At 42.6% G+C, this 14,140-nt stretch overlaps 1 long non-coding RNA gene across 2 annotated transcripts in view; it reads left to right on the forward strand.

The window, feature by feature from the left end:
- Nucleotides 1–13,925, forward strand: part of LOC135514383 (uncharacterized) — a 67,289-nt gene extending 53,364 nt beyond the window's left edge. For both annotated transcript variants that reach the window (XR_010451669.1, XR_010451670.1), the window contains exons 3-4: nt 6,625–6,702; nt 13,469–13,925. This is a non-coding gene — a long non-coding RNA (uncharacterized LOC135514383). The remainder of the gene's footprint in view (nt 1–6,624; nt 6,703–13,468) is intronic.
- Nucleotides 13,926–14,140: the final 215 nt, after the last annotated feature.

The raw sequence follows: 14,140 nt of genomic DNA on the forward strand, positions 1-14,140 counted from the left end.
GCCCCAAAGAATTGAGGCTGTTCTGAGGGCAAAACGGGGTACAACTCAATATTAGGAAGGTGCTCCTAAAATGTTGTACACTCAATGTATAATACCCAATAACAAACCAAGCTGAACCCTATCATAAAAGAGATGAAAAACAGCTTCTATCTCAAGGCCATCAGACTGTTAAACAGCAACCACTAACATTGAGTGGCTGCTGCCAACACACTGACTCAACTCCAGCCACTTTAATAATGGGAATTGATGGGAAATGATGTAAAATATATCACTAGCCACTTTAAACAATGCTACCTAATATAATGTTTACATACCCTACATTATTCATCTCATATGTATACGTATATACTGTACTCTATGTCATCTACTGCATCCTTATGTAATACATGTATCACTAGCCACTTTAACTATGCCACTTTGTTTACATACTCATCTCATATGTATATACTGTACTCGATACCATCTACTGTATCTTGCCTATGCTGCTCTGCACCATCACTCATTCATATCTTTATGTACATATTCTTTATCCCCTTACACTGTGTATAATAAATTAGTTTTGGAATTGTTAGTTAGATTACTTGTTGGTTATTACTGCATTGTCGGAACTAGAAGCACAAGCATTTCGCTACACTCGCATTAACATCTGCTAACCATGTGTATGTGACAAATACAATTTGATTTGATGTAGTAACCATTCTTACAGCACACTTAAAAGCACACCTTTTCAGGTTTTTGGTATTTTCACTCATTTGAGTACTTTGTGTAGACACTAATTCACTTGTCCTCAATATATATTTCTTCACCCGTTTATATTGGCAGCTTCAGCTATCTGAGGGCTTTAACCCTCTACACTTGTGTGAATTGGCCTATATCGACAGGGCTAAATTGAAAAATGTCTTACAGAAGAAATATGAAAAGCATATGCATAACCATTGTAGCAATTGAAAGGGAACAGTTTGGAGATTATGGGAAACATATTAGACCAAAGGGGAGGCTACAACAGTTCAACTGACACAAGACGGAATCCAAACATTACAATGTTGATTTCATGTGCATTTTACAGGAACTAGAGCAAGCACACTTGCAATTGTTTAGTTTGGAACACAGCCCTGCGTCCACGACATCACACACTTTACTCTTGTTGTTTACACAATCCAAAAACGGTCCATTACAAATCTCAATCTGGGTCAGGTGAGCATAATTTGAAAGCCTGTTCCATTGCCAACATGACTAACTGAGTTATAACATATGATCTTACGGTGTTGCGCTTTCACAATGCAATTCAGGGAAACAGATCATCATTTTGGTGAGCATAGAAAGGAGTCACGAGTATATTCAGGTGTATGTGACGCATCAATGTTCTTCACAATAGACAAACATAAGCTCAGAACTACCCAGGTTATGACACCATGTCATCTTGTAACTGTACATCAAAGATGGTGATCATAAATGTTGACACTGTGTTTTTATGATATGGAAATGTGAAGTGGTAGGGCGGGGTGGCAGGGTAGCCTAGTGGTTAGAGCGTTGGACAAGAAACCGGAAGACAAATCTGTCGTTCTGCCCCTGAACAGGCAGTTAACCCACTGCTCCTAGGCCGTCATTGGAAATAAGAATTTGTTCTTAACTGACTAGCCTTGTTAAATAAAGGTAAGAATAAAATTAAAAAGTGCACATTTGGACTCATGGGTGTTTGGCTTGCTTGTATGACATTGAAGCGGTATTTATTCCAGTCCTCAACATCTCCTTTTTCAAAATACATAGAGTCCTCTTAATTTACAGCATTTCCCTCACTCAGACAGCAAACCATTTGCCCAATTAGCGGGAGGGTTGGGGGCAACTTCTTGTCACGCGAGGTGTTCAGAACGACTTGTCAGTCAAAACCCATACAGCGCTGTAAATCTCTGATGTCATGTGTAGCATGTTACTGTACAGCCAATGTCCAAATGTTCAACCTGTACGAGTGTAAAGGGCAACCTAAATTTCTCTTGTGTTTTTTGAGTGTGAATTAGTGCGGCTCGAGGTATAGATCTCAGTGGCTGGAGGCAGACAGTTCAAAACAAACACTGCTCACCGATATCATCTAATCTGCGAAACACCATTATCGTCTAAGATATCTCCACACAGCCCCCCTCCCTTTTCCTCCCCCTTCCTCCTACTCAACCCACTCTCTCTCTACACCCTTTGAGCTAATAATACAGAAAAAGATTACTTGTGGAAAAAGCTGTTGTGTTGAGGCGGAGGGTGAATGGAGACCATTGTCGTGGTGTAAACGGACTCTACAGCAGGTTGTTTGATCCTGTTTGGGCCTGAAAAGGCTTTTTTTTTTAAGTCACATCAGCTGAGAGGGTCAGGGAACAAGACTCTACCCCCCCCCCCTGTATTGCTCTACCGCTGATCTCTGTCTCTCTCTTTCTTTCGTTCTTTTTTTCTCTCTGTCTCTCACTCTCTCAAGCCCTCCCTTTCGCCCTCGGCCTCTCTGTCTCTGGTGGAGGCTCTGGCTCGGATAAGGTGTCAACTACATGGAACACAACTACTAGTTAATATGGTGAGTTATACGAATTATGAAATGGTACAGCCACTCTGAGGTTGGCTAGATGCTTCACCATGGTGGTTTTAGTCCACATTAGCCCCAGTGATACAATGTGGCATTGTTGTTTTGGTGCCACATTTAGAGTTCCAGTATTGCATTGTCAATTTACGATATGTTTGGTGTTCAGCATGGACAACAAGCATGCAAATATCACGGTCCCATTATGCAAGCTTTCTTTGTCTGGGAGCTTTCTTGTCCTGGAGGTACAAATAAAGAGGCAGACGGGAAGACACTGTGTTTTTTTGGAGGGAGATTTGTGTCTGCACCCATCTGTGCTCCCAACCTTTTCAGACATGAGAAACTGCACATGCATTTGCATAAGAATAATTGACACTTAAAATTAGCTTTTCAATCACAGAGGATTATTTTTCCTGAGCATACGTGCAAGAAGAGAGCGCTGTCATATTGGAAAATATTAAAGCGAGGGTTGGGTGAGCGAGAGGAGGTGTCATAAAATATGAACTCCTTTACTTCTGTTTGCGAGACTGGATTTTATGCATTTTTTTTGCGGGACAATAATTTATTTGTTGTAATATTTAACCCAACTATGACTGTGCATAACCATGTTGAGTGTCAGCAATGGTATTAAATGTTCATCGTTTAAAAAATAAAATAAAATAATTCTAAGACTTGAGTGTGAACATTTGAACCGATCAACACACCTATGTTCACCTCAATAGAAAAGTGCACAGATCATAAGTGGCGAATGTTAGGCAGAGTGGAGAGTTTGGACACAGAGCATTTAAGCAAGTGCACTGTTGAATAATTGACAGTGACTTATGAAAAGGATCTCTTCAGGATGAACCTCAAGTTGAATCCAGGCCTCAAGCAAACAGACACACACAAACACACACACATTTCATTGTCGCATTCAGCTCATTCAAGGCGTTGGCCCCGGAGATACATCTGTGCAGATTTGTGGTGTCTTATTTAATTATTGTGTTACTCCTGGTTCAGCCATGTGTCTGTGTCTCCTGTACCTCCTACTCAGAATGCCATGAATTCATTATACTGAAAGGCAGACAGGACCCTGGTATGGGGTATGGATAGCTGCTGTTAGTCTCAGGCCTAGCCAGCAAAATAACGGGGAAAAGAGCCATAGAGAGGGGGTTTGGGCTGTGATATGTGAAGGGGGAAAGAGGGGATTGGGTGGGGGTTGATGGGTTGAGGGGGAAGGGTTTGGGGGAAGGGAGGTGGAGGGGGGAAAGTCTCGGCGCCGGCCCCACCGAAGCGCTCAGCGCCCCCGCTCATGGTATGGCGGATGTGTCTGGTGGTATCCATGACAACCCTTCAGCATGCCAGGGAGATACCACGGCGACATGGCCAAGGGCAGAGGGGGTAGACATGGGGGGGAGGGGGGAGAGCATGGAGATCCTTTAAGAACCACATATCTCGGTGACATTAATATTCACTCACACACAGTAGACTAAAGCCAGAGCCAGTTAGCTGTGTACAGACATACATATATTACCCACACCTTTCATCTGCCGCACTGCTCATTGATTCATCAGTTCAACACGGATTTGGTCCAATCTATTCACACTCACCCAGAATGTAATTGTTGCTAGAACATCAGCACATTGTCGTGTCTTTGTTTTAGCGTCTTTTTTTGAGTTTAAAGGGTGGTGGAGGTAGTGGTCTGTGTGCGTGTGTGTGTGTGTGGGCGTGAAATGGGGGTGCATGTATTCAGTTGTGTTTTAGGGGTTTTATACAGTTGTAGCCCCAACAATGGTTGCTGCTAATGGCTTGCTTTGCGAAGTTTTGTGACTGTACTAACACCATGTATACTCAGACACACATTCAGTCAGGACAAAGAGTACAGAACATAGGACAGGGCAGGTGAATACATATCCTTCTCTTTCCAATACACTACACACAACACACACACACAGATCAAACTGTGTTATAATAATACCATCTGGGACCTCATTGTGTCTTCACATAAGTAGTGCACAGAGCCTTTGCTATATTAGCGGACCAAGCCGCAGCGCAGAATGTTTTTTGTTTGTTTACAAAAGTATTGCAAAATAGTATGTATGTGACATAACATACACACCTGTGCCTGCGAACACATACATGTGTACTAAACTCCCAGTTTAGTACACGTACAGTATATGTGTTCGCAGGCACAAGTATGTATGTTATGCCACATAAATACACAGAGCCCCGGGGGGTATATTTTTAACCCAAAGGTGTGAACAGAAAATCAAATAAATAATTGAGAGTTTTTGAAACTCTTTCAATGTACCTCCAACTGGTGGGAAATTGGGGGAAGGGAGCCAAAGAGAGACTTAAGATGCGACTCTACTGTCAAAGGCTTCTACAAGAGAACCAAACAGGGACATAGAAATTGGTCAAAAATCCCAAACCCAAAGTCATATAAAGAGAAGTCAAGTCTGTGTCACTGTGGTCCGCTCATGAAACATAGTGATTCGGAAAGTATTCAGACCCCTTACCATTTCCACATTTTGTTACATTACAGCCTTATGCAAAAAATCGATTAAATAATTTCCCCCCCCCTCATCAATCCACACACAACACCCCATAATGACAAAGCAAAAACAGTATTCAGACCCTTTACTCAGTACTTTGTTGAAGCACCTTTGGCAGCGATTACAGCCTCGAGGCTTCTTAGGAATGACGCTACAAGCTTGGCACACCTGTATGTCAGGAGTTTCTCCTATTCCTCTTTGCAGATCCTCTCAAGCTCTGTCAGGTTGGATGGGGAGCGTTGCTGCACAGCTATGTTCAGGTCTCTCCAGAGATGTTCGATCAGTTTCAAGTCCGGGCTCTGGCTGGGCCACTCAAGAACATTAAGACTTGTCCCGAAGCCACTACTGTGTTGTCATCGCCGTGTGCTTGGGTCATTGTCCTGTTGGAAGGTGAACCTTCACCCCGGTCTGAGGTTCTGAGCGCTCTGGAGTAGGTTTTCATCAAGGATCTCTCTGTACTTTAATCTGTTCATCTTTCCCTTGATCCTGGCTAGTCTCCCAGTCCCTGACACTGAAAACATCCCCACAGCATGATGTTGCCACCACCATGCTTCACCGTAGGGATGGTGCCAGATTTCCTCCAGATATTACGCTTGGCATTCAGGCCAAAGAGTTCAATCTTGGTTTCATCAGACAAGATAATATTGTTTCTCATGGCCTGAGAGTCCTTTAGGTGCCATTTGGCAAACTCCAAGCGGGCTGTCATGTGCCTTTTACTGAGGAGTGGCTTCCATCAAGCCACTCCACCATAAAGACCTGATTGGTGGGGTACTCCAGAGATCGTTGTCCTTCTGGAAGGTTCTTCCATCTCCACAGAGGAACTCGGGAGCTCTGTCAGAGTGACCATCAGGTTCTTGGTCACCTCCCTGACCAAAGCCCTTCTCCCCCGATTGCTCAGTTTGGCCGGGTGGCTAGATCTATGAAGAGTCTTTGTGGTTACAAACTTCTTCCTTTAAGACCTTCAATGCTTTGGAAACCTTCCCCAGATCTATCTAAACATATTTTATATTTGAGATTCTTCAAAGTCGCCACCCTTCAAAGTCGCCAAGCGTCTTCCATTTAAGAATGACGGAGGCCACTGTGTTCCTGGGGACCTTCAGTGCTACAGACATTTTTTGGTACCCTTCCCCAGATCTGTGCCTCGACACAATCCCGTCTCGGAAGCTCTGCAGACAATTCCTTTGACCCCATGGCTTGGTTTTTGCTCTGACATGCACTGTCATCTGTGGGACCTTATATAGACAGGTGTGTGCCTTTCCAAATCATGTCCAATCAATGGAAACAAGATGCACATGAGTTCAATTTCTCATAGCAAAGGGTCTGAATACTTATGTAAATAAGGTATTTCTATAAACCTGTTTTCGCTTTGTCATTATGGGGTATTGTGTGTAGATTGATGATAAATATTTATTTAATCAATTTTAATAAATGGCTATAACGTAACAAAATGTGGAAAAAGTCAAGTGGTCTGAACACTTTCCCCTGTATTGTCAGTGGGAAAAACTTCTAACATCCCATTATGTTATTCTGTTTCAGGTGAGAGGAGCCAGACAGAGAGAAAGAGGATAGCTTCTGATTTGTCCATGTGTTAAGTATGGCCCACAGATCGAAGAGGTGAGTGTGAGATCTGGCGTTTCACATAGGTCTGTTCTTGTCCTCTCGTTAGCTGGGCCATATCTGTCTCAATAACCTCTTATCATGGATCAAATAATCCTTACCTCAACCAATTCCTAGTCTGAAATAGTTTTGGCCCCAGATGTCCCTAAGATGTGATGAGTGACATTGCATCTGTCGAACACTGATTGAATGAGACAAAGAGAAACGCTGTGCAAATGAAATGGTCTGACCCACATTCTGTGGTGTTATCCATTTCTCTGAAGACCCTGAAAGCCCATTTATAAAAGTAAACCCTGGATGATCCCAGAAGTGAAGACTGGGCTTTTTCACAGTGCAGGAGAGACTATACATTATTTACTCTTTGACTGCAACACTGAAGGAGATAATGCAATGTTTCAAGCATCCAAAACAAATAGCCTCCTCTGGTGGAAAGGCTTTTCTTGTGCGTTTTGATCATGTCTGTTTCCATCCAACCTGACATATGCAAAAGTATGTCTCCTTAAGGTTTCTATAGTCCTGTACTGTAAAAAATTATTCTGTGGTGAATTGAAATTGATAACATTTTTTTTTTAAACAATAACACATACTTAATAAAAATGTATGTAAGTTGTTGAAATTTTTGTTAATTACATTTTACCAAAACAGTTCAGAATAAATCAATCGCATTATGTTGCTTAAAATAATTGAGTTGAATCCCCCCTCCCCCATTTTGCCCTCAAAACAGACTCAATTCATAGAGGCATGGATTCTACAAGGTGTCGAAATCGTTCCACAGGGTTTCTGGCCCATGTTGGCTCCAATGATTCCCACAGTGTCAAGTTGGCTGGATGTCCTTTGGCACTGAAATATTTTGTCTTGCCCAGTCACCCTCTGAATGGCACACATACACAGTCCATGTCACATTTGTCTCAAGGCTTCTTTAACGTGTCTCCTCCCCTTCATCTACACTGATTGAAGTGGATTTAACAAGTGACATCAGTAAGGGTTCATAATTTTCACCTGGATTCACCTGGTCAGCCTACAGTGGGGCAAAAAATATTTAGTCAGCCACCAATTGTGCAAGTTCTCCCACTTAAAAAGATGAGAGGCCTGTAATTTTCAACATAGGTACACTTCAACTATGACAGACAAAATGAGAAAAGAAATTCCAGAAAATCACATTGTAGGATTTTTAATTTATTTATTTGCAAATTATGGTGGAAAATAAGTATTTGGTCACCTACAAACAAGCAAGATTTCTGGCTCTCACAGACCTGTAACTTCTTCTTTAAGAGGCTCCTCTGTCCTCCACTCGTTACCTGTATTAATTGCACCTGTTTGAACTGGTTATCAGTATAAAAGACACCTGTCCACAACCTCAAACAGTCACACTCCAAACTCCACTATGGCCAAGACCAAAGAGCTGTCAAAGGACACCAGAAACAAAATTGTAGACCTGCACCAGGCTGGGAAGACTGAATCTGCAATAGGTAAGCAGCTTGGTTTGAAGAAATCAACTGTGGGAGCAATTATTAGGAAATGGAAGACATACAAGACCACTGATAATCTCCCTCGATCTGGGGCTCCACGCAAGATCTCACCCCGTGGGGTCAAAATGATCACAAGAACGGTGAGCAAAAATCCCAGAACCACACGGGGGGACCTAGTGAATGACCTGCAGAGAGCTGGGATCAAAGTAACAAAGCCTACCATCAGTAACACACTACGCCACCAGGGACTCAAATCTTGCAGTGCCAGACGTGTCCCCCTGCTTAAACCAGTACATGTCCAGGCCCACCTGAAGTTTGCTAGAGAGCATTTGGATGATCCAGAAGAAGATTGGGAGAATGTCATATGGTCAGATGAAACCAAAATAGAACTTTTTGGTAAAAACTCAACTCGTCCTGTTTGAAGGACAAAGAATGCTGAGTTGCATCCAAAGAACACCATACCTACTGTGAAGCATGGGGGTGGAAACATCATGCTTTAGAGCTGTTTTTCTGCAAAGGGACCAGGACGACTGATCCATGTAAAGGAAAGAATGAATGGGGCCATGTATCGTGAGATTTTGAGTGAAAACCTTCCATCAGCAAGGGCATTGAAGATGAAACGTGGCTGGGTCTTTCAGCATGACGATGATCCCAAACACACTGCCCGGGCAACGAAGGAGTAGCTTCGTAAGAAGCATTTCAAGGTTCTGGAGTGTCCTAGCCAGTCTCCAGATCTCAACCCCATAGAAAATCTTTGGAGGGAGTTGAAAGTCCGTGTTGCCCAGCAACAGCCCCAAAACATCACTGCTCTAGAGGTGATATGCATGGAGGAATGGGCCAAAATACCAGCAACAGTGTGTGAAAACCTCGTGAAGACTTACAGAAAACGTTTGACCTCTGTCATTGCCAACAAAGGGTATATAATAAAGTAGTGAGATAAACTTTTGTTATTGACCAAATACTTATTTTCCACCATGATTTGCAAAAATCCTACAATGTGATTTTCTGGATTTTTTTTCTTCTCATTTTGTCTGTCATAGTTGAAGTGTACCTATGATGAAAATTACAGACCTCTCTCATCTTTTTAAGTGGGAGAACTTGCACAATTGGTGGCTGACGAAATACTTTTTTTGCCCCACTGTATGTCATAGAAAGCAGGTGTTCTTAATGTTTTGTAAACTCAGTGTAATGTTCTAATATATCTACTGGTTTTCACTGTACAATCTGGACAATGGATTGCATTTATACATCTCATTCTTTAAAGTAGTTTTGAAATATGTTAAATACTTGTCTTTGCTTTTAAAATACCTTCAAAAGTCATTTAAATCAAGAATGTACCTTTCAAGTTGCTTTTTGGAGGACAAAGATACTGCTTAAATGGATAAGCATTCCAGAAAAAGGAACAAAGCTGTGTGTGTGTGTGTGTGTGTGTGTGTGTGTGTGTGTAGTCAACCATTAGCCCCCTCCATCTGGCTGTGTCGCCTGTACCACCATAGAAAGCCACAGGGCCCATCCGAGGTAACTGAGCACTCTGGGATTGGTATAAGCAACGCCTAGTCACTCAGTGGTGGGATAGAGATGTGTTTAACACACAAAAAAGTACACGCCCACACACAGACAGTCACACACGTGTGTGAAACGTGTGTAGTTTGACGCGGCTTTAGCTCCCGATAGATGTGCAAATGTGCAGACTCAAAGGGAGTAGGATGCAGAGAGTAGGATGTAAGAAAGAAAAAAAAGAACATGCCTGCCACAAACGGCCAGAAAACAGGCATGCGAGAAGGGAGGGAGGCAGGCATGCAAGAAGGAGGGAGGCAGGCATGCAAGAAGGAGGGAGGCAGGCATGCAAGAAGGGAGGGAGGCAGGCATGCAAGAAGGGAGGGAGGCAGGCATGCAAGAAGGGAGGGAGGCAGGCATGCAAGAAGGGAGGGAGGCAGGCATGCAAGAAGGGAGGGAGGCAGGCATGCAAGGGACGGAGGCAGGCATGCAAGAAGGGAGGGAGGCAGGCATGCAAGAAGGGAGGTAGGCAGGGAGGGAGGTAGGGAGGGTGACAGGCAGGCAGGGAGTGCCCTGAAGGTGCTCTGTGCAAGCAAGGAGGTGTGCCCTTGGAACTCTGCTCTGTTCTTTCTTCCGTTTGGGTTTTGTTTTGTTCGAGGCAAGGAGAGATGCAAAGTTGAATGCAGTGGGGCCCAATCCACTGAAAACCAGTTGCGTTTTAGCAGCTACAGTATATATTTTAGTGCTCTCCAAATACCTACACAAAACATAAAGTACCTTGTAATATACACTGCTGTGCTTACCCCCAAAAATGTCAACTGCTGGACAGCAATGTATAAAGATGATAGAAAATGTATTTATCCTGAATAATTTTTACACTATTTAAAGCAATAACCAGCCGTATCTCTGAAACTCCAGTAGCCCCAGCTGCTGTAGCAACATGGTATATACTTTCATAATGCCCCATAAAGGCTACCAGAGTCTCCATGCTTGTCAGCAGCCTCTATAGTTTCGAGAAACGTGATAGCATAATACCTTGTTGGAGGGAGTGTCTGGTGAGAGAGTGGTGGTGGTGGTGGGGGGGGGGGGGTTGTACAGAGGATCTGAACCCAGGTTGGGGTGAGTGTAAGGGGGATCTGATAAGGCGTTCCCCAGCTCCATCGCCCCATCGCCCTATGAGAGAATAATAAGCGTCTGTAACACATAGACACTCCCAGGCCTTGTGTCCCCAGCACAAAACCTGGCTGTCTTATCCACTTCTAAGAACATAATGTAAGGCAATACATGTGAGAAGGCCAGGGGAACAATGTGTGGAAAGTGCAGTGTGATATGAGGGAGACTCATGTCAGGAGCCATTGTTGTGGCCCTTTGTTGCTGTCGAGTACCTTGGGAACTTTGAACTCAGAGTCCTCTTCATCTGCAGGCCTGGAGTTTGTATGTGGTGAAATGTATGCAAAATGTATAGTAGAAAGTTCACTCTTAGAAAAAAAGGTTCCAAAAGGGTTTAGGTGGGAATTTGTGCTTCAGCAAACAAAATACAGTAGGGGTGTTCAACAACAATGACAAAAATCACGAGAAAGGCTTAACAAGAAAAAAATCCAAAAGGACTAATTCAAGGTAGAAAGGAATTGGAGCACTCAAACAAAAACCAAAAATTGATTTATTTTAGGGTTATTCTGGGGCCCCCACAGGTTAACCCTTTTTGGATCTGTGGAAAGGGTTCTACCTGGAACCCAAAATAGTTCTAGCTGGAACCATAAAGAGTTAGTCACAGGGTTCTCCTATGTGGACGGCTGAAGAACCATTTTAGGTTCGAGATGATAAATTCTTAGAAAAAAAGGTGCTATTCCTTGTGTTTTTGACAGTAGCTACAGCATGTGTGTTTGTTGTGCTGTACTTGTAAGTCATATGTTTGGCTGAACAGTTGGTTTGAATCAAAATATAAACTGTATAGTAACATACAGTGGCTTGCGAAAGTATTCACCCCCTTGGCATTTTTCCTATTTTGTTGCCTTACAACCTGGAATTAATATGGATTTTTGGGGTGTTTATCATTTGATTTACACAACGTGCCTACCACTTTGAAGATGCAAAATATATTTTATTGTGAAACAAACAAGAAATAGGACAAAAAACGGACAATTTGAGCGTGCATAACTATTCACCCCCCCCCCCCAAAGTCAATTTTTGTAGTGCCACCTTTTTCAGCAATTACAGCTGCAAGTCTCTTGGGGTACAGTATGTCTCTTTAAGCTTGGCACATCTAGCCACTGGGATTTTTGTCCATTCTTCAAGGCAAAACTGATCCAGCTCCTTCAACTTGGATGGGTTCCGCTGGTATACAGCAAAGTTGAGATCTGGGCTTTGACTAGACTATTCCAAGACATTTAAATATTTCCCCTTAAACCACTCAAATGTTGCTTTAGCAGTATGGTTAGGGTCAATGTCCTGCTGAAGGGTGAACCTCCGTCCCACTCTCAAATCTCTTGAAGTCTGAAACAGGTTTCCCCCAAGAATTTCCCTGAATTAGGCACCATCGATCATTCCTTCAATCCTGACCAGTTTCACAGTCCCTGCCGATGAAAATCATCCCCACAGCATGATGCTGCCGCCACCATGCTCCACCGTAGGGATGTGCCAGGTTTCCTCCAGACGGGACACTTACCCAGTGCATGATGCTGCCATCATCATGCTTCACTGTGGAGATGGTGTTCTCGGGGTGATGAGAGGTGTTGGGTTTGCGCCAGACATAGCGTTTTCCTTGATGGCCAAAAACATCAATTTTAGTCTCATCTAACCAGAGTACCTTCTTCCATATGTTTGGGGAGTCTCCCACGTGTCGTTTGGTGAACACCAAATGTGTTTGCTTATATTTTTCTTTAAGCAATGGCTTTTTTCTCCCCACTCTTCTGTAAAGCCCTGCTTTGTGGATTATATGGCTTAAAGTGGTCCTATGGACAGATACTCCAATCTCCTCTGTGGAGCTTTGCAGCTCCTTCAGGGTTATCTTTGGTCTCTTTGTTGCCTCTCTGATTAATGCCCTATTTGCCTGGTCTGTGAGTTTTGGTGGGCAGCCCCCTCTTGGCAGGTTTGTTGTGGTGCCATTTTTGAATAATGGATTTAATGGTGCTTCATGGGATGTTCTTGTATATTTTTGTATAACCCAACCCTGATCTGTACTTCTCCACAACTTTGTCCCTGACCTGTTTGGAGAGCTCCTTGGTGTTCATGGTGCCGCTTGCTTGGTGGTGCCGCTTGCTTAGCGTTGTTGCAGAATCTGGTGCCTTTCAGAACAGGTGTATATATATCATGTGACACATAGATTGCACACAGGTGGACTTTATTTAACTAATTATGTGACTTCTGAAGGTAATTGGTTGCACCAGATCTTGTTTAGGGACTTCATAGCAAAGGGGGTGAATACATATGCACACACCACATTTCTGTTTTAAATAATTTTTGAAACAAGTTTTTTTTTCACTTCACCAATTTGGACTATTTTGTGTATGTCCATTACACGAAATCCAAATAAAAATCAATTTAAATTACAGGTTGTAATGAAACAAAATAGGAAAAATGCCAACGGGGATGAATACTTTTTCAAGGCACTGTAAACACATAGCTGTCCATTGGATAACAAAAGGAAAATACTATTCATTTCCTGGGGTATGAAAGTAATGCCCCTCCAAGTTAAAAGTTCCAAATTCACCCAAGACACAAGAGTTTAACATGAAGAGAATGATCACATGGACAGAGATTATATTGTTGAACTAATAGTGTGTGTTTGTCTTGTCTAGGTGGAGCATCTATCTGGGTGACTCACTACAGCTGTCTCGAGTGGAGAGAGAGGCATGGACTGTCATGTCCATCTGATCAGCAACAACAGTCAAGATACAGTATGCTGATGAAGAAGGATACAGCAAACTACTATTTCTTATCAGCATTCATAGTCAGCACTCAGTCATTTCTGTATCATTGTGATTTAAAAATCAGTTGCAAAACTGTTTACCTTCTACTGGGCTGTAAAAGTACAACATCATTTATTCTGAATTGTAAAAGTCTTTATTGTTGTTCTGGATTTCAAGTGAATCTGTCCTTAGAATTGAGTATAAGTGATCCCAAATGGAACCCACAGTGCACTTGCTCTTTATCTGAAATATGAATTGATTGAAACAGTACATCAAGACAATATTTTGTAACGTTCTCAAATCACTGTATTTTCTCAATAAATGGAATAAAGTATATTCACTAATATTTTTGAGAAGTATTAATTTTCCCCACATGATTTCTGTCTATAGTAAGCCTTGTCTGTATACCTTTGACATAATTAGGTCCTCTGTGGGATCAAAGGAGAACGGTTGCTGACATGGCTGTAGTTGTTTCTGATGGCCCCTGACAATGCTGAGAAACATACAGTTTGCGTACAGTACAAAGACAGTATGTATTCCTACATTGTCAATGTGTTAGCA

This window comes from Oncorhynchus masou, chromosome 25 (genome assembly GCF_036934945.1).
Source record: "Oncorhynchus masou masou isolate Uvic2021 chromosome 25, UVic_Omas_1.1, whole genome shotgun sequence".
Lineage (NCBI taxonomy): Eukaryota > Metazoa > Chordata > Actinopteri > Salmoniformes > Salmonidae > Oncorhynchus > Oncorhynchus masou.